Genomic DNA, 20,344 nt, shown 5'->3' on the forward strand with positions numbered 1-20,344 from the left:
TGGGAAAGGGGAGGGGGAAGGCTAGTTGGGAGGGTGGTCTGGGGGTAATTTGCAAAGAGAGGAGAGGAGGGTGGTTGATTTTACATGGGGTCCCACATGATGGAGCAGTGCCCAGAGGGGTGAGTATCTCTGTGGATAGGACAAATACTTGGTGCTGCGCAGTCACCCATTGTTCACATCATGTGTGCATAGTGGAAGATGGCATCATTGCCTGTAAATAGGGTTTGTAGTTTTGAAGTACATCCGTGGCATCCATGTGGAGCTGAATTTTTCTTTTGTATTATTTAATGTAGAGGTAAAATCTTCCATCTGGAAAATATTATTTATCTTTAGAAGCCATAATTGTTTGCTTGGAGAATGAGTCTGCTTCCATGCGAATGGAATGCATGCTCTTGCAGATGTATGGTTACAGATGCTTTGCATTTGGGGGTGGACGTCTCTGTTTCTTGGAGCATGTGACAGGATTGTGTCCTAGGTTTACCATAGCAAGTTGATTAACGGAAATGTGTACCAGTTTCCATAACGTTTGTAATTTGGAGCAAGACACCTAGCCTGGCGCATTACCACTTCTCCAGCAGACTGAAGGAGTTAAGCTGTTTAACTAATTTAGTACACATGGAACCTTAGACCACCTAGAGAGAATTTGGTACACCATTTCCTGAAGTTTGTTCCAAATGAAAATTTTAAATAAAAATCTTTCTGTTTTCATTACATGCCTTATTTAGATCCCAATGTCTCTATGCAACGTAGGCAGACCATGATTGGTGGGAGAGGCCAGCAAGGTAGAAAGGCTCTTGGAAGGATTTATGAAAATTTCAAAACACCTTGATGAGTAGATATTGGTCTAGAGAAATGGGAACTCCTAGGCAGGTTGCATTTGCAAGCAAACTATACTAGCATTTGCAAGCAAACCTAGGTTGCATTTGCAAGCAAACCTCAATGATTGAAAAAAACTGAAATCTAATTAATATAAGAGGCAGGCCAGGGACACTATAGCTGGAGAGGAAATGATTGAATGACACTGGATATGCAGCAGCCAGGAAAGGAGGCCGTCTTTATCTAACTTACTGCAGTTTCTAAAGCACGGTTAGCTTGCAGAACACAGTAAAATCAGTTATAAATTGCACTACAGGAGAGCAGCATGTACCACTGTACAAAAATAAAGTCAGGAGTGTAGGATTCCATTTATTACACCAGTGGCCATTGAAAATGTCCCCCTTGCATTGGTATTCAGTGTAGAAATCCCCCTTACATTGGCAGTCAGTATAAAGTCCCCCTTACAATGGTGGTCAGTGTAAATTCTCCCTTACAATGGTGGTCAGCATAGGATTTCCCCTTATATTGATGGCCAGTATAAACTCCTCATCATATTGGTGATCAGTATAACCCCCTCCCCTTTAAATTGGTAGTTGGTGCAAAATGTTACATGGTGTTCAGGGTAAATTCCTATCACATTGGTGGTTCATTCAGGGTCTTCCCATAGATTGGTGGTCTGTGTAAATTCCCCATTACATTAGTGGCCAGTTTAAGTTCTCCTCTTAGATCAGTGGTCAGTGTATATTCTTCATCATGTTAGTAGTCAGTTTAGAATCCCCCACTACATACAGTACTTGAAAAGGATTTCGAGGTTTGAATTACATGATTCAGAATTTGCCATGTGTAACCACAACAGGTTTCACAGTACTCAGCAAAAAGGTCAGAGGTTAAATGATATTTTCTAAAACATTTATGCCAAAATTGTTTCCAGTGCAATTAGTGGAAGAAATGCCTAACATTATCAATTCTTAAAAATATTCCCTACCTCCTCCTCCTACCTACTCTGTGTTAAAAAAAAAAAAAATAACTGTGTACTTATTTTAAATTGCTCCTCTCCATTCACATAATCCTGCATCACCGGCTCCCCGTGGCAGGGAGTGGCTGCTGCAGGGGAGAGGATGGAGTGTGACAACATCTGGGCTATGGACAATGTCATAGCTCCTGCAATTTCCAGATCATTTTTGAATGCTCCCTGAGCTAAAGCTGCAAGATCACCAGACTGGAGCAGGTTAAAAATTGGTAACTATACATATCTTTTTTATATAGGTTAGGCAGGAGAAGGGGGGAGGGAACAGTCATTGTTCGGTGGATAATTTCCCGCCCAACTTCTATGATTTTTAACCTCCCTGGCGGTCTGATTATGTCAGTATTTCTGTGCTCAAAGCGGTACATTTTTTTGCATAGAAATATGTAGTTTTTTCATTGTAGGCCTGTAATTTTTAGGAATAACTCACTGAAATCTGTCCGAGCAAGAGTCTAGTAAACATCCCGGCTATGTTAAAATTTGAAACACGAAATCATAAATTATAATTTAATAAATAATCATAAAAAATAATATGATAATAAATTTAATTCAATAATATAATTAAACCAAAAACACTGAAATTTAAAATATAGCGCCAAGTTCGCACATCACTGAGCAAAGTCGCAAAATCGTTTTCAGTGTCTGATGACGAATTTCCCTACGAATCAGTATCATTCAATTCTGCAAGTAGTTCTAATTTACTATCACTGTTCTCTAGCTGGTCTAAAACCACTTTTGACCTAAAGGGATGCTTTGTGGATGCCATGGACGTTTCTCAGTTTCCAGGCAGAAAGAACAGTAAAAATGCAGGCAGGGCACAGGACAAAGCACTCGGGACAAAATGTATGTGAAATGCTTTGATACAGTAATGTTTTACTATGTGATTTTAGTGTATTTAGTGAATGTCCCTTTTTCACATTTTTACATTTCCTGCCGTTCCGTCCCCGTACGTCCCGAAGTCGCAGGGAACGGAACCCAGAAGACAGATGCCGGCATTGGCCGGGGACACTGCAGGAGGGACATCATGGGAGCGAAGGACAAGGTCAGTGAAGAAGAGATCCCGGAGCAGCGCTGCAGGGTATTCCCGAGTGTAGCTCGGGGTTACTGCTTGTGGTGCTGAAACTTTACCCCAAGCTACACTCGGGAATACCTCCAGGGAGGTTAAGCTGTCATTTTTTTTTTTAGCTGGGTGGTGCCACCCATGGCTCAAATTATGGCTGATTCGTCCAGAGCCTTGTATGGCCAGTTTAAACATTTTATTTTTAATTATTTCAGGTACATATATAGCACCGTCAATTTACGCAGCGCTTTATATATATATTGTACATTCACAACAGTTCCTAACCATCAAGGGGCGTACAATGGAAGGTCCCTAACTTACATTCATACATACACATATTAAGGCTAATTTAGACATGAGCCAATTAACCTACCAGCATGTCTTTGGAGTGTGGGAGGAAACTGGAGTACCCGGCGGGAAACCATGCAGGCACAAGGAGAACATGCAAACTCCAGGCAGGTGGTGCTGTGGTTGTGACTCGAACCAACGACCCTTGTATAGCCAGCGGAAGTGCTAACCATTTAGTTTTAGCTAGCTAAATAAATATATAACTAATTAGTAATAAACAACTACACCATCTTAGCTATGTTTATATCCTTAATATGATAAATCTTTCTATATATACAGTATTTTAAAGTTAAATTGTTCAATAAGTTAGTGATATGTCTCTTGTAGACCCACTGGGATAGGACATTCATTTAAAATGGGTGTGGGTCTACAAATACATTCTCCACTTACAATGGCTTTCTGGGCACACAGTAAAAATAGGTGTCCCTTGAAATTTTTCTTAAACGCTGGCAACTATGTCACCAAGCATAGGTGAGAAACCTATGTGACACATAATTGTCTACAATCCTGTACATTGAAGTGGTATATTGAATCCTGATAGTGCTAACTTCTGTCAGCTTGTTGTAGAGGATAGAGAAGGTCTAAAACAGAAATGGAATACAGGTAAGTATATATTCAAATATCACTTTGGTTTGGCTTGTAAACATTCTGTTTCACATAAGATGATACCTAAGATGTATCTCTAGGCAAAAATTTTTAGGTGTAGATAGAGTAAGGATTGGTTAAATTCAATGTTATTTTTTCATTATTACTGACTGCGTCCCTGCAGAGAGATTCATCCTCTCTGTTTGTCCTGGTGATCACTGTCAGTGTTTCATAATAAGTATGTCATAAAACTCTAAAAAAAAAAAACAAAAAAAAAAAAAAGAAGCAGCCAATGCCCCTCACTCAATCCTTGGGTTGTTTGTAAAAACTATTACTTTTACAAATTAACTTTTTTTGCGTTTATGGAGAGTAGGTAAGTATTAAAAAAATGCATTCAGTCATAATAGATAAGACTGGTGATTCTAACAGTATACACCCAATGTCACATGTGGACCCCACATCTTTGTGCTGCTATTTTCTCTAAGAGAGGAAACTGGACTTCTGCCTAGTTCAGTCACACAAGAGACACTCACAGATGCATAAGAGGTTAGGTGCTGGGTAATGAGGAACTGGAGTGTGAGAGAGGCACGCAGCAGTGGAGGAGCGGCAGAGGCCTAAGACAGAAGGTGCAGAGATGGCGGAGCTGAGACATACTCTGGATGCAGCGGAGGTTCAAACTGAGAATGCATCAGAAGCTGCAATGATACAGCACAGCATCTGACTCTGAATGCAATGGAAGCTACAGGTGCAACGGGGACTGAGGCTGTGAGTGCAGTGGAGGTTGAAACTGCAGATGCAGCAGAGGTTCTAATGTGGATGCAGCAGACACTATGGGTGCAAAGATTGTGCAGTGGATGCTCAGACTCTGAATGCACCAGGTGCTGCAGAAGCTGTGGGAGCAACTGAGAAGTCACAGTGGCTTAGGTGTCACGGAAGCTGCAAGTGTAGCAGAGGTGCAGCGAAACCCATGCTGCAGCAGGGGCAATGGAGATGTAGCAGAGGTGCAGCGGAAACTGAGACTGTGGTTGCTGTGGAGGTTGCAGGTGTATTGGAAGCTGCTGGATTGCATCAGAGACTGTGAATGTAACTGAAGTACAGCAGAGATGGAGCAGAGACTATGGATGTAGCAAAGGTGTACTGCAGGCTTAGACTGTGGGTGCTACAGAGACTGCAGAAGCAACTGGGGTGCAACAGAGGCTGCATGTGCACTGAAGACTATGAATGCAGCTGAATCCTCGCCAGGTGCAGCAGGCACAAGAACTGTAATGCTGAGGTCTATACTGACTTTGGTAGCTCATAGGAACATCTTGACTCTATGCCTAAGTGGTAACAAAAGGGTTGGTTTCCTAAAGGTAAATAGACTGTGCAATGCAAGTGCAGTTGCTTTATATCCAAGGGGAAGCTCTTAAATGAGACTAAGCTCTTCTGCTTTCTTTCAACCAATCGTGCAAACAAAAATGCTGTTTTTTTATTTTCCTTGCATGTTTCCCTCAGATATGGAGCAACTGCACCTTCGGTGCACTTGCAGTGCAAAGCCTATTTGCCTTTAGTAGATCAACTGTTTTCCATAATAAGCATGGTATTGACACAACTTCAGGTGATCCACATTGGCTCACAATTGATATGATCCAAACATATTTAGACAGAATAAAGGTGAATAAAGCACCTGGACTGGATGGCATACACCTTAAAGAATTGAGCTCTGTCATTTCAAAGCCATTGTTTCTAATTTTTAGGGACTCTTTAATGACTGGCATAGTAACACTGGATTGGCGTAAGGCCAATGTGGTGTCAATATTTAAAATGGGGTCAAAATCTTTACCAATTAATTATAGACCTGTTAGTTTAACTTTTATAGTTGGGAAGATACTGGAGAGTTTAATAAAAGACCACATAGGTGAGTTCTTGCTGGAAAAAAATATTTTAAGTAACAGACAGCATGGATTCATGAAAAACAGAAGTTGTCAAACAAATCTGATTCTCTGGTGGAGAAGGATCTGGGAGTTCTGGTTGATCACAAGCTTAATAATGCCATGCAATGCCAAGCTGCGGTTTCTAAAGCGGGCAAAATCCTCTCTTGTATTAAAAGAGGTATAGACTCCAGAGAGAGAGATATCATATTACCCCGGTACAAATCATTAGTAATACCTCATCTGGAATATGCAGTTCAGTTTTGGGCACCAGTTCACATAAAGAACATTGGGGAACTGGAGAAAGTACAGAGAAGGGCAACCAAACTGATAAGAGGCATGGAGGAGCTCAGCTATGAGGAAAGATTAGAGGAACTGAAGGTATTCTCTCTTGAGAAGAGGAGATTAAGTGGGGATATGATCAACATGTATAAATACATCAGTGGTTCATATAGTGAACTCGGTGTAGAGCTATTCACCCTGAGGTCATCACAGAGGAGAAGGGGGCACTCTTTACATCTGGAGGAAAAGAAATGTAATCTCCAAACACGAAAAGGTTTATTCACAGTGAGAGCTGTGAAAATGTGGAATAGACTGGTTCTGGCCAGCTCAGTGGATTGCTTTAAGAAAGGCCTGGATTCTCTCTTAGATACACAGAATATAACTTGATACTAACATTTATAGGTATAGTTGTTCCAGGGATTATCCGATTGTTTCTCGGGGGATCACGAAGGAATTTTATCACCTGCAGGAGCAAATTGGATTATGCTTTGCTGGGTTTTTTTTGCCTTCCTCTGGATCAACTGTGGATATAGGAATATAACTTTTTTTAATGGTTGAACTGGAAGGACTTTTGCCTTTTTTCAGCCAGACTAACTATGTAACCCCAGAGTGTCCTGCTTGAGTTTAAAAGGGAGATTTAGTCAAGTGATGCATCATTTAATGTGGTTGCAACATTCCAGATAAAACCTGGAAGTGGCCATGGCCACTAGACAGTAAAGAGACTCTGGAGCTGGATCACGACATGACACCGCCCCATTCTCCCTTACATGTTCTCCCCCTTCTATTAAAAAAGGTATATTTTATGATATGTATGTATTTTTTGGATATTTCTGCACCTACCCTGGAGACAGGGAGAGAAGAAGAGAAACAAACCCCAAAAGGGACACAGACAGCAAAAAGGACCCAGTGGATGTTGTAACCTTTCTTTTATCTATACAAAAAAGATTTAGTTTGAGTTGCCTTTTACAAAGCTTGTACAGAAATTTCCACCTGTTATACAAAATATGAGAGAAAGTCTTCTGGTCTATGGGTTGAACTATATGGCAATTTAAATTTTTTCCCCCCAACAATTTTTCTTCCAGTATACAATCTTCTTAGAGAGTAAATGGGGTTTTAGTGTTGCATTTTGAACCTTAGAAGAAGCTGGTAGACCCCAAAAGCTTGTCTGAAAATGTAACTGCAAGTTCAAATAGAAAAAGTATTACAGACAGAATGCCGTTGTATAATTCCAAATACCAGTAAGATATGTCCATTTTCTCTGCAAATACATTAAACTTTAAACTCGCTAAAGTCAGTGCCAAAACTTTATAAGCCTTTATCTTTCAAAAAGCTTTTCCTTTGGAAACAGGTTACAGTCGTGCATAATGACAAAACTGTCTTTTCTAAACTTCTCAGAATGTTTTATTGAAAGGCTGGAGCTAGGTACAGAAACAAGAATGCATCTCACCTTACATATCTCTGTGGGGGGTAGTTTTATGAAATAATTCAACTCCTTGCTGCAGTTATTCCCTGATAGGAGTAAATGAATTAAAAAGTGGAAGGATTTTAATAGATAAAATTCATTAGGAAATCGTTAATTTATTGATTTCAATAATCCTGTGGACTTTATAGAGAACAAAAATTTTATTACATAAAGATAGTCACCCACCACACATTTTTTTTTAGAAACTGGAAGGATTATGCCAAGTTCCATTTACTTCTATAAACAAAAACCATGCCAATGTCTATGTAAAACTTCTATATGATGACGACGATGGAATCAGATGACACTACAATTGCGTACAAAATGTGTACCATTGTGGAACCTTGGTCATAGAACATACTGTATCACTGGTTTCCTGGCCTAAAGGTAAAAAAGCAGGTGTTAGTTGCCACGTTATGCAAAGGTAAAACACTTAACAAACCACAATGTTTTTCTTTCAAAATGCTAGCCAATAAATGTGGTGAGCAGTATATTTACAAACGTGTAATAAAAACACAATGGGCCCACACATCAAAATAATAATTTGATGGAATTTGGATAACTTGTTAGTGAAGTGCTCTGGGTTAAATGCCACTTTGTAAATCTTAAGATTTTCTAAAGGGATACATGCTTATATTAGGTAATCATGCACAATATGTGAGTTTTAGTCTATTATTATAACCATATTTTATTAATGCTGTCCATTCTGACATTGTACAAATCTCTATCACCTCAGAGGGAAAAAAAAAAAAGCGAAGCCATCCAAGACATGTAGATTGTTTGCAGGTTTTACATACAGAAATTAATTGTTATAATTAATATATGTGTATGTGCATGCGTGTATATGTATAAATCTGTTTTGCTTTTACTGTACATATATATTTCTTTCAGTCATTCTGTTTGAAAAAAAAATACATGTCCATCCAGTTCAACTAACAGAGAGAAAAAAAGACACGCACTCGCACACACACACACACACACACCACCCCCTCACCCTCTTTACCCCCCCTTCCTGATCCCCCAAGAGGCAATCGGCTATTCCTTAGTTCAACTGAACAGCACATAAGAGATACCTCCTGTAACAGGAACAAAAAACACATTACTGTAAAAGGGTCCTTGTGGTTGGCTAGTTTTGCTGCTCCAGTCCTGCCAGAACAGAATCCCACCTACTGAGGCTGACCCCTCCGCCATCTTGTGCTGCTGCTCACCATTGGCCTCTTCACAACATTTCTGGCCCTAGACCTTTATACCTCAAAGAAGATACTGGTATTTTTCAGGGAATGCAAGACCGTCATATCACTAGGACATACATTCTGGAGTCACTTGACATACATAATCAATCACATAAAGTGGACAAACCACAGTAATCACAAGTGGACATACGTGCAGCACCTCACAGCCATCTCCCTCTAGTCTCTCCTCTGCTTAGGGTCATCAGTACCCACAGGACTGCCTTCTCTGTAGATACCTCCTAGCTGGGTACACCTCTTCTGGGAACCCTCCAAGGAAGAAACCTCATACAGGGATCCCTAGCCTGGCCTATATGGCTTTGGTTTGGCACTACCTTGGGAAAGGTGTAACTCCTCTACATGACCAATGTATCATGGTCACTTTGGCATAATGGTGCCATGTATGTGGGTCACTCTATTTTACCCTGTGATTGATGTGGAGGTATCCAGGAGTGTGTGTGTGTTTTTTTTTTTTTAATCAAGTTTCCTTTACTTTTCAGGTGAGTTGAGTTTTCTTTATTGTTTCAATTAACTCCTTCCTGGTTGTATCTGCTTACAGGTGTTTGGCCTTCCTGACTGCACTGGTTACACTCTCCAGACCTATTATTGCATGTTCTGGGTTGCACTATTTTCCCTCCACTGTATAACATAAGCTTTATATTCCCACTAGATCAGAACTTGATAAGGTTAAATTTCTATACCTTCTCAGCCCATAGTGAGGGACTTATTAGCTGGAATTCTATGACCTTCTCTCAATTGGGAATAGGTGGTTTAAAGTGGAATTTTAGTCAGAAAATTAAGCCCTGCTAGATCACTTCAGCCTGGCCCCTTTTGCAGGTATAGCTATGTAAAACATTAAAAATAATGCCTATACTGTTTAAAATCAGATAATACACAGCCTAACCGTGCTCTGCACATACTCACTAGCTCTCTATTTTTTTTTTCTATCAAAAGACTCGGTTACCATCCGATCACCTGTGTTTCACAAGATGCCCTCATCAGTTTTTGACAACATCTACCCAATCCTATCCTGAAGAAGCGGATAAAGTTCACGAAACGTGTTGATGTATATGAGTAATGACATGCTGGTAATATCTTTGCAAATGTTTAAAATATTTATGATTACTAATTTTACACTTTGATGCTATTGTGGCAGGTAATAATGGTATGTGCAGTCCAGCACTCCTTCTCATGGTAGAGTATTGTGTTATTGCAAATGAAATTAATGAGATGGTGTTGTATTTATTTTAACATATTTTCCTTTATGTTAAATTTTTGGAAATAAAAACTGTGATATTACAAGTTGCCTCATGTTGTACCAATAAAGTCTGCCTTTTCTGAGGGACATTTTTGTTCCTAAGCTATTTGTACTTATTTCTGAATGTGGCATGGTGAAGGTTCATATAAATGTACAAAATCACTACTGGCCAATCTACTGACAAATTAAAGATCCACTGCTGCTAAGGGGGTCTGGGCTTCAGCAAAATGGCAGCCTCCAGTAAGAAGAAACAGGAAGAATGCTGGGGGCAATTTACAGCACAAATTTTTGTAGCATTAGTATTAATGGAGAATGTATGTTCTTTGCTAAAGAATATTTTTTTTTATCAGGTTGCTATGGGTAAAGTTCCACCTTAAAGCCACTATATATACTGTGTGTGTGTGTGTGTATATATATATATATATATATATATATATACTGCTCAAAAAGTAAAGGAACACTTTTTAATCAGAATATAGCATCAAGTCAGTTAAACTCCTGGGATATTGATCTGGTCATTTAACTAGCAGAGGGGATGTTAATCAGCTGCTTTGGTGGTAATGAAATTAACAATAGGTGCACTAGATGGGCAACAGTGAGACGACCCCCCAAATCAGGAATTGTTTTACAGGTGGAGGCCACTGACATTCTTTCCCTACTCATCTTTTCTGACTGTTTTTCACTAGTTTTGCATTTGGCTAGCGTCAGTGTCACTACTGGTAGCATGAGGCGATACCTGGACCCTACAGAGGTTGCACAGGCAGCCCAACTCCTCCAGGATGGCACATCAATACGTGCCATTGCCAAAAGCTTTGCTATGTCTCCCAGCAAAGTCTCAACAGCATGAAGGAGATTTCAGGAGACAGGCAGTTACTCTAGGAGAGCTGGACAGGGCCGTAGAAGTTCCTTAACCAATCAGCATGAGTGGTATCTACTCCTTTGTGCAAGGAGGAATAGGATGAGCACTGCTAGAGCCCTACAAAATGACCTCCAGCAGGCCACTGGTGTGAATGTCTCTGACCAAACAATAGAAACAGACTTCATGAGGGTGGCCTGAGGACCTGACATCCTCTAGTGGGCCTGCGCTCATTGCCCAGCACCATAGAGCTCGATTGGCATTTGCCATTGAACACCAGAAATGGCAGGTCTGCCACTGGCGCCCTGTGCTTTTCACAGATGATCATTTTCATTTCCATCAAATGATGGGGCATCCTTACATTCCTAACACATTACCCAGTCCATATCAGTATAGATATCCAGCATGATATTTTTCCGCATTGAGATCAGATGTGTTCCTTTAATTTTTTTGAGCAATATATATATATATATATATATATATATATATATATACTAAGGTTATTCAGTGCCCAGAGCGAAGATGACAAACTATGATTCCCCTAAACCTTGGATTCGTGCTCCTGATTGTCCTCTGTAGCTAGAATTTCACTTCTAGCTGCCATGTCCTTATGCCACTCTGGATTTGCCAGTCAGATTTCACATGGACCAAAAAGTGCACAGTGACATTTTGGGATCTGCCTGGTGTGTGTTCTCTGCCTTTGCCAGTCTCCTTGCACTGGTCCAGTCAAAGGCACAATAGCCAAGGGAATTCATAACCTCTAGGTTTTAAATGTCCTCATTTATGCCATGCCCAGTTGAAGTTTCACACCTTTTAATATCTTTATAGACCTGCACGCAGGGAGTCATTCATCCCATCCAGCACACTGGCTCTTGTCCAGAAATGTAAGCAGAGCTGCACATATACAGCTCCGTTTGCAATCCTCCCCAGAATGTAAACAGGCAGGTAAGTATATTTTATAGCCTGCCTGTTTTCATTTTTAACTTTTTTATATTTAATTCAGCTTTAATAAAAAAACAATTTTTTTACATAATTGTATACTTTTTTTTTTTTATATAACTGGAGTTTAGCTTTATTATAAATACCGCAGTCATGTAAACAACACATACACAGACATCTTCCATTGTGTTTTGGCTATAAAAACAAAAGAAAAATAGTGTTTGTAATTATAGAAGCTGGCCCGATGTTTTATTTCTAATCTGCACTAAACAATGACAGCTGCCTCCTGTGCTATGCCAAAAGGGAAATCCTTCTCCAATGGAAGTCCTCGATACCACCCTAGCCTTCAGCATGGGAAACAATGATAACCAATGTATTGCCTTTGTACAAATTGACATTTGCATGCAAAATTTGTCTGCAAAACTTTTACAGAATTTGAGCCCAACGTCTTGAGTAGAAAGATTGCCTTCCCCTCCTCCTGCAACTTGCATCCACTACCTCACCTCTGTATATCAAGGTCATCTAATCGATTTACTTCTACTGTTACTACTTAAATTAATGATGACATTAAACTGTATTACACTATGTTCTGTACAACGTGTTAAACAACCAGACCAGAAGGCAATTGTTAAAACTGTGTACTTGTTTATTTAAAAAAATAAAAACAACAGCTGGGATTTGACTGGTTACAACTGGCTATTCCCTTTTCCTTTGTTCCTCTTTTTATAAGTACCTTATAAAGTTTATAAAAGTTTCAGGGCCAATTCACACCAGTGCGTTGATCTGTGTTTTAGTGCAGCTGTATAAAGCAGATATATGGAAGGACATCTGAAAATCAATAATTTCCAATGTGTCCTATTCACACCATAATGCTGTGTTGACCTGCATTGCGCTAAAATGCAACACATATGCATTTTAGCACAACACAACAGATGTAAGTGGAGGTCAAAGCAATGCAAAACAATGCTAAAAAATAAAATAAAAAATTGCTGTAGGACCCTTGACCAGATCCATGGCCCTTGACCCTTCACCTGACCCTTGAAACCTTGACCCAATTCTAACCTTTACCCTGACCCTACATATGACCCTCACCGAACCCTATTCTTTAACCTGACCCTAAAGTTGACACAAACCCTAAAATACAATTGACCCTGAACATTTATACTGCAATGAACATCCATTTATAATCAAATACTTTTTCTGGGTGACATCATAAATCATGGTATAAGGTCAAAAACTGCCCATTACTATGAAGTTGGGAGAGAAATGGATGGACCCAATAGCATCTTCTTGTTTGCCGCAATCTCCTCAAACATCTCCTTCTCAGTATAGCTAACGCTATCACAATGATTACTGCTGTTGTGGAAGACATCCTGTCCCAAAAAAAGTGAGCACAAATCCATACAACAATTATCCACATATGGATATATGTCTTCCCTCATCATACTCCTCTACGCACCAGATGTGATGTCACAGGATATCTGTGAAAATGCGGTACACTTTAGCATGCGCTTAAATGCATGTTAACTGAGGTCAAAATACATGCCAACGGACAGTCAGTGTCAGTGTGTGACTAAAATGTATGAAAATGTACATCCATTTTCCACACATTATAGCACAAGTCAGTGTGAATTGACCCTTAGTGAGTAGTACTTCATTAACACATTATCTAGCTAATGCCTATTTAAATTCAATTTGCCAAAGATCTCTCATGCATGTTAGATGAACTCTATTTTCTTTTCTGTGTATTTTACAATCTTAAAACATGAATAGTAATCCCGCTGGTACAGGGTCCCCCAAATCTACATAAGCTGTTTCCACAGTCCTCCCCAATATCTTGATTATGTCAGCCAGATATTTCTATGCTACACATTTTAGAGTTGTCTGGGTACCAAGTATCTTCTGGGGACAGGTGGGAGATAAATCTTTCGAGCTAATGGATGTTAACTCGGGGACTGACCCAGCAGCCTCTCTTCTACACTTTGCCCCACTCTCAACAAAACAATATAAATGTTTGCTGCTGATACACTTGCTAATCACAGCCAACGCATATATCCCCCTTTAGTGGAAAAAAACCCCATAGCACCACTGATCAGTCTTCGACTTTATAAGATTGGTGAAACTGTCTTTATGGAAGAGATTGTAGCTTTAGCGAATGGGAAGGAGAAAATGTTTCATACTGGTTCTACTGGCTTGATTTTGTTTTCTCCTGAGTATTGTACACGGATATTCCTGTCATTTAACTAGTCTTTGTGGAGTTTTACCCAAAATGAACACTGCCACTACATGAGAGCATTGGGTGGTGAGCTTCCCCCAGATACCTCCATGCTCTTTGACCTTCCCTTCCTTTCCTTTTTTTTCCATTTTTGTTGTTTTACTCCCACTCTTCTCTCTCTGCCTCTGTTCATCTTTTCTCCATTTCTGGTCTTCTTTTTAATAACCCTTTACACTGTATTTGTTTTCTTCCCATTTTCATACTCTATGGGCTTTTCATTTTTCTGTTCTGCCACTACTGATCTTATTATTATTATGATTATTATTATAATACAGGATGTACTGTATATTGCGCCAACACTTTACACAGTGCTTTACAACAAAAGGGTGGACAGTACAATTGCAATACATTTTATATATTATTGAGAAGAGTCTTAGACTTACATGTTCTCTTGCTCCATGGCAAACATGATATGTAGCTATAATTGATTATGATGATAATCATTACTGTTTTTTACATCCCTATGTGGTCAGTCCTCACAGCTTAATTGGCCCATGTTACTTGTTTTTGTGTTATTGGCAATTTTGTTATTTATACTCATTCTTTTTGAAAGTTCTTTTTATTGGTGGAACGCTTTATGACTGCCATTTTGACATGTACCTAACCTGTATAAAATCTTATGAAAAGAATTTGCAAAAAAAAAAAAACATGAATAGTAAATAGGAGGAAGATACATAACAGTTTGGATACATACAGGGAAATAGGGAAAAAGCTAAAAACCTGAACAATGAAAGGACAAATGAGTACTATGAAATGTTAAGTATGCCAGAGGTAATTTTAAAGATGATATTAGTATACAGTAGAGTATGATAAAGGAGATACAATGGTAAGCCAAACACAATTCAACAAGGCTGTGGTAGACTGTTTTACAATTGGTAATGAGGATTAGAAAGAGAAGGAGATGGAAAGAAAGGTGAAATTTCAAGCAAACGATGTTGGAAAGGTATGGGAGAGGGGAGTTAGTAGAGTGATGTGTAAAATAGGGAAGGGTCATTTTTTTTGTTAGTAGCATGAGTACTGGAGTTGGACCGTAGAGCATTACCGGGTAACATGACATAAAAAGAACAATTTTTCTATAGAATGGTTCAGAAAGTAATGCAGCCAATGGAAATGGGAAAAGTTGAGCATCAGTGTTGGAGGTAGAAAGGGCAGAGGTACAGAGAAGGCTCAGAAAAATGTATCGAGGAAGAGGGGCAACCTGATACAAAGTGAGAGATGCGTGAAGGAACTAGGTACCAACTGAACAATAATCTGCAACTGGTTTCATTAATTGAGATATTAATGGAACAAGTAGCTGAGGAGCACCACGTCTTCCCAGTTGTCATCTGTGAAGAGTACACCAAGGTCAGCTTCCCAGCTAGGGACATAGGTAGAGCGAGGATAGAACAATGTGTATTTTGTAGAGCTATAGACCAAGGAGATAACATGGAAAGAGTGAGGGTTATTATTTGAAATACATTGCATTAATCCAACTTGCAAAAAATTGCTTGTTGTTACCTCCCCTTTTCATGAGCAATATTGGTTTGGTCCATACTAGGGTCCATGAAAACACACATTATAGCAGCTCACCAGTTCTTATATATAATAGATGCATTAGTTTTCTTTATTTTAGACTTTTCCTTAATTTTCACCTAGGCAAACCAGGATCATTAAAATTGATTACTTATAGTGTTTCACATGATCTCACCTGTGCACATCTTGTGTGCGCATTTCTACTTTGTTTTCATCTTTTCAGGTCATTCATTATATATAACATTTTAAAATGTATTTTACTGATCAGTTCAGTGATAATCTCCTAGATTGTAAGCTCGAAAGAGCAGGGCCCTCGATCCCCTCATGTTTTGCATTGTATTGTTCTGTCACATGTTCTGTCCCCCTTTGTAATGTACAGCGCTGAGCGAACTATTGGAGCTTTATAAATACTGTATAATAATAATAATAATCTTCTGTAACAATGTTTTAAATACTGGCAGCCACAGTCACTGGGAAATTTGTCTATGCTGCTCTATCAGCTTCTTTTAATCTTTATATTCTGAATTGGAAAGATAATAAGCCCATCTCTTCAGAGAAGCCTATCCTGCCCCCACCTAACAACTGTACTTTATTTTCTCCATCAGCTCATCCCCCACAGTTATTACCTTTTGTCACTTTTTATCACTTGACACTCCCTTTTAGATTGTAAGCTCTAATGAGGGCCCTCAGATTCCTCCTGTATTGAATTTTATTGTAACTGTTCTGTCTGCCCTCATGTTGTAAAGTGCTGCACAAACAGTTGCTGCTATATAAATTCTGAATAATAATAACAATAATAGTAATAGAATCTAACTTCTCCTGCCAGTGTTATCTCTTTTGCAGTGAATGAGTTAACGATGTTTCTCTGGAAGTGCAGGATGTGCTCATAACTGCTTTCTGGCCAGCCTGACTGGCCCACTGCCTTTTACAAAGCCCCAAGGTGTGATGGAAAATGAGCCAAACAGTACTTTGAACTATTACACATGGGGTTTAATTTCAGCCCCTTCCACTTGATAACTAGATAAAGCAGAGGCTCTTTTGACATAAAATGAGAATGCAGAACTGAGCCAATGAAGCAGGATGAAAGGCAAGTTTTTTTCTTTGTGTTCTGAAACAAATACTTTTTTGGCAGTTTAAGAATAAATATAAATTCTTATTGAATTATTAAATACAGCCAGACAACTTCAGGTATCACCTCCAATTTACACCTCCAATTTAATGAATTTTTAGTGTATATCCTGGGATTTATTTTACAGCATAATGTTTCTGTCTTAATAGCTGCTGCAGTGCCTTGAAAAAGTAATCATACCCCTTGAAATTTTCCACATTTTGTCATGTTACAACCAAAAACGTAAATGTATTTTATTGGGATTTTATGTGATAGATCAACACAAAGTGGCACATTATTGTGAAGTGGAAGGAAAATGATAAATGGTTTTCAACATTTTTTACAATAAATATCTGATAAATGCATTTGTATTCAGTGCCCCTGAGTCAAAACTTTCTACAGTAGAACCACCTTATGCTGCAATTACAGCTGCAAGTCTTTTTGGGTATCTCTCTACCAACTTTGCGAGAGAGGGACATTTTTGCCCATTCTTCTTTGAAAAATAGCTCAGGCTCTGTCAGATTGGATGGTGAGCTTCTGTGAACAGAAATGTTCAAGTCTTGCCACAGATTTTCAATTGGATTTAGGTCTGGACTTTGAATTGGCAATCCTAACATATGGATATGCTTTGATCTAAACCATTCCATTGTAGCTCTGGCTGTATGTTTAGGGATGTTGTCTATAAGCAAAACACAGAGAAAAGCTATGGGGAAGCTTGTACACCAACCTTGGCATGCCTCCACCTGGGTTGGTGGGATCACGTGACTCTAATACACAGTCAGTGTTGAAGGAAGAATCCCTTCCGCAGTGCTATTGTGTTCTGTTGGCAGGGAGCCTTCTCGGCTGATAGAACACCATGATTACTGCTAACGACTATAGTCGCCGGCAGTAATCACAGGTAAAAAATCAGTCAGGTCGGTTGTACCGAAGTTGATCGATGGATTGACTTAAGTACAGTCAGCCTGGCAATGAATGGATCGAATCTCAGCCCTTGACCCTAAGTATTTAACAAGTCGATCCATAGATTAGAAAAATAGAGGGTCCATACCCAAGCCTCCAGGCTAGAAGAGAGGAAAGCCTTAGAGCTAAGTTAATACAAGTCCCCCCTCCCAGTTCATAACCCTTGGTGGGTATGCATAAATTCGAAGAACGTGGCATCTGCCAATCTGTTGAAAAGAATGATACTTTTTGATCAATTGATGGTATTAAACAGTTTTACATTGTCTTTTATTAATTTATATGAACAAAATAGTGTATCAAATCAAATGTTCCTGTGGACTTCTATATATTGGTAAGATGAAACTAGAAATACATGCCTTTTTATACATGAACAAAAATGAAAAAAATAATTATTTGGCTGAAAGCTTTGCCATATTTCCTAATGCCTTCTCTGAGGGGTTAAAAGTAAAGGGTATTTACAAATAACAGAACAGACCGCAACAGGGCAATATTGTTAATTTATTGTGGGAAAAAGGACGGCAATTAATTTATCAATGTGACTCTTGAACTCCAAAGGTATTGACTATATTAAAAAACTGAAGCTAAGGTTTTCACAATAAATGTGGTCTCATGGTTACAGTGGATATAAAAAGTCTACACACCCCTGTTAAAATGTCAGGTTTCTGTGATGTAAAAAAATGAGACAAAGTTAATTGTCACAATCGCGGCGTCAGACCCCAGACCTTCTCACCAAACTTGTGACCGAAGGACTGGCCAATCGGAAATCGCGATGTGACGTGCGTAACAATGCCACACCCTGCTGCACCCTGCACAGCGATTTTCCAGCTAATGGACTACAATCTGTGCCTGCAGCCTGAATGCGCTTGTTACTGGGTCAGGTTAATCGCGCAATTAACCATTCACTGCCACCACCTCCTTTTTGGTACAGAGAAAGAGGAAACTCACGTTCAGCTATGACACTATAATGGTCGATATAATCATCTGTATAAAATGGTCATAAACACAGGTCTTTTATACAGAGGGTTAAACAAACAGTAGCGTCTCTTTAAAGGCAGGGATTCGTAAATTGCAATTAAAAGCTGTAGAAACAGTTCAACACTTTCAGAAAGGAAGATTTATTACTAAAAGGTCAAACAGGGTGCAATAAAAATATTTACAGAAAAAAAGATGTAACTAAGATATATATATATATATATACACACACAAAGAACCATAGCACAGCAAAGAGATATCAGAGAGAAAGGGAAGAGTTAAAGTACTTGCCAAAGTCCTGGGTCAGCAGATCCAAGTTGCAGAGCAGAAGCGGGATTTGATCTCCATATGTTACGATGGAAAGATAGGAGATGTCTTCAACTTACTTCTTTAGGCCTGCTAACCTGTTTTTTAAAGTCCCCCAGCAGGGGGGTGGCTCTGAGTAACTGACCAATACTCTGTTTAGGGAGGGATTGGCAGGCGGAACCCAAAATTAGAACCAGCATCTTTCATAATTCATATTCTGGCCTATCACTTCCCAGCTGCACAAGCGACAATCTCTTCGTGGGTATTTTATTATGCAGATAAGTCTAAGGATCATGTAGATATGAATTATGTAATTGTACGTTACACAGTGTACGAGTTCTATGTTTTGGCTTCCCTGATGATCTGAGGTGGACGAGTGACCCATCAAAATGTTCGTCTGAGCATTGGCCATCTGACAAGGTACCCGGTTTTTATGTAAGTCTTCCATATTTCAAGATATGAAACATAGGGGAAAAACTGATTTTACCAGACGTTATTTGATCCTGCCACCTACGCTGAGCTAGGTTTTATGAGATTACAATTCTTTTAATTCCTACCTTATCTCCTTACGAGGTGTGAAATGTTATAGCTTCTGGGACAGTGAGTCTCCAATTCTCTTAGGACAGCTAAGTTATCCTGGCCTAGGTGAGAAAGGCTACACTTTCACAGACTGCTAGGCAGGGAACTAGGTGCCTTGGCCTGTCAGTGACCCATAACCAGCCACATCTGTCACTGTGCCTCTCAGGAAGGGAGGGGGGAAGGAATGAGGGGAGAAAATGGGGAAGCTTAACAAAATGGTAGGACCGCGTCCATCTCTGATGCGCAAGTTTGCGACATTAATAATTTCAGAACTTTTTCCACCTTTAATGTAACCTATAAACTGTGCAACTCAGTTGAACAACAAACTGAAATATTTTAGGTGGAGGGAAGTAAAAATAAAAAACTAAAATAATATGGTTGCATAAGTGTGCACGCCCTTAAACTAACACTTTGCTGAAGCACCCTTTGAATTTATTCCAGCACAAAGGCTGGCCATACATTATACAATTTTCTTGAGCTTTTTGCTTTAGATTTACCAAAAACCATATAATAGGAGGTCAAACCTAAACAACACTTTCAATTGTATCCAATTAGGCAGGCCCTTGCAGTTGAAGGTAAATCTAAAGGAAATTTGGACAGAAATTGGACAGAAAATTGTATAGTGTATTGCCAGCCTAACTCTTTTTTGGTATGAGTCTATCAACATGGCACATCTTGATTTGGCAATATTTGCCCGCTCCAAATCTATCAGATTGCGAGGGCATCTCCTGTGCACAGCCCTTTTTATCAATCAGCCGATACTCACACCCCACAGATTTTCAATCGCATTGAGGTCTGGGCTGTGGCTGGGCCATTCCAAAACTTTAATCTTCTTCTTGTAAAGCCATTCCTTTGTTGATTTG

Source organism: Staurois parvus, unplaced genomic scaffold (assembly GCF_062004578.1).
Source record: "Staurois parvus isolate SC_StPar_1 unplaced genomic scaffold, SC_StPar_1.0 ptg000089l, whole genome shotgun sequence".
NCBI lineage: Eukaryota > Metazoa > Chordata > Amphibia > Anura > Ranidae > Staurois > Staurois parvus.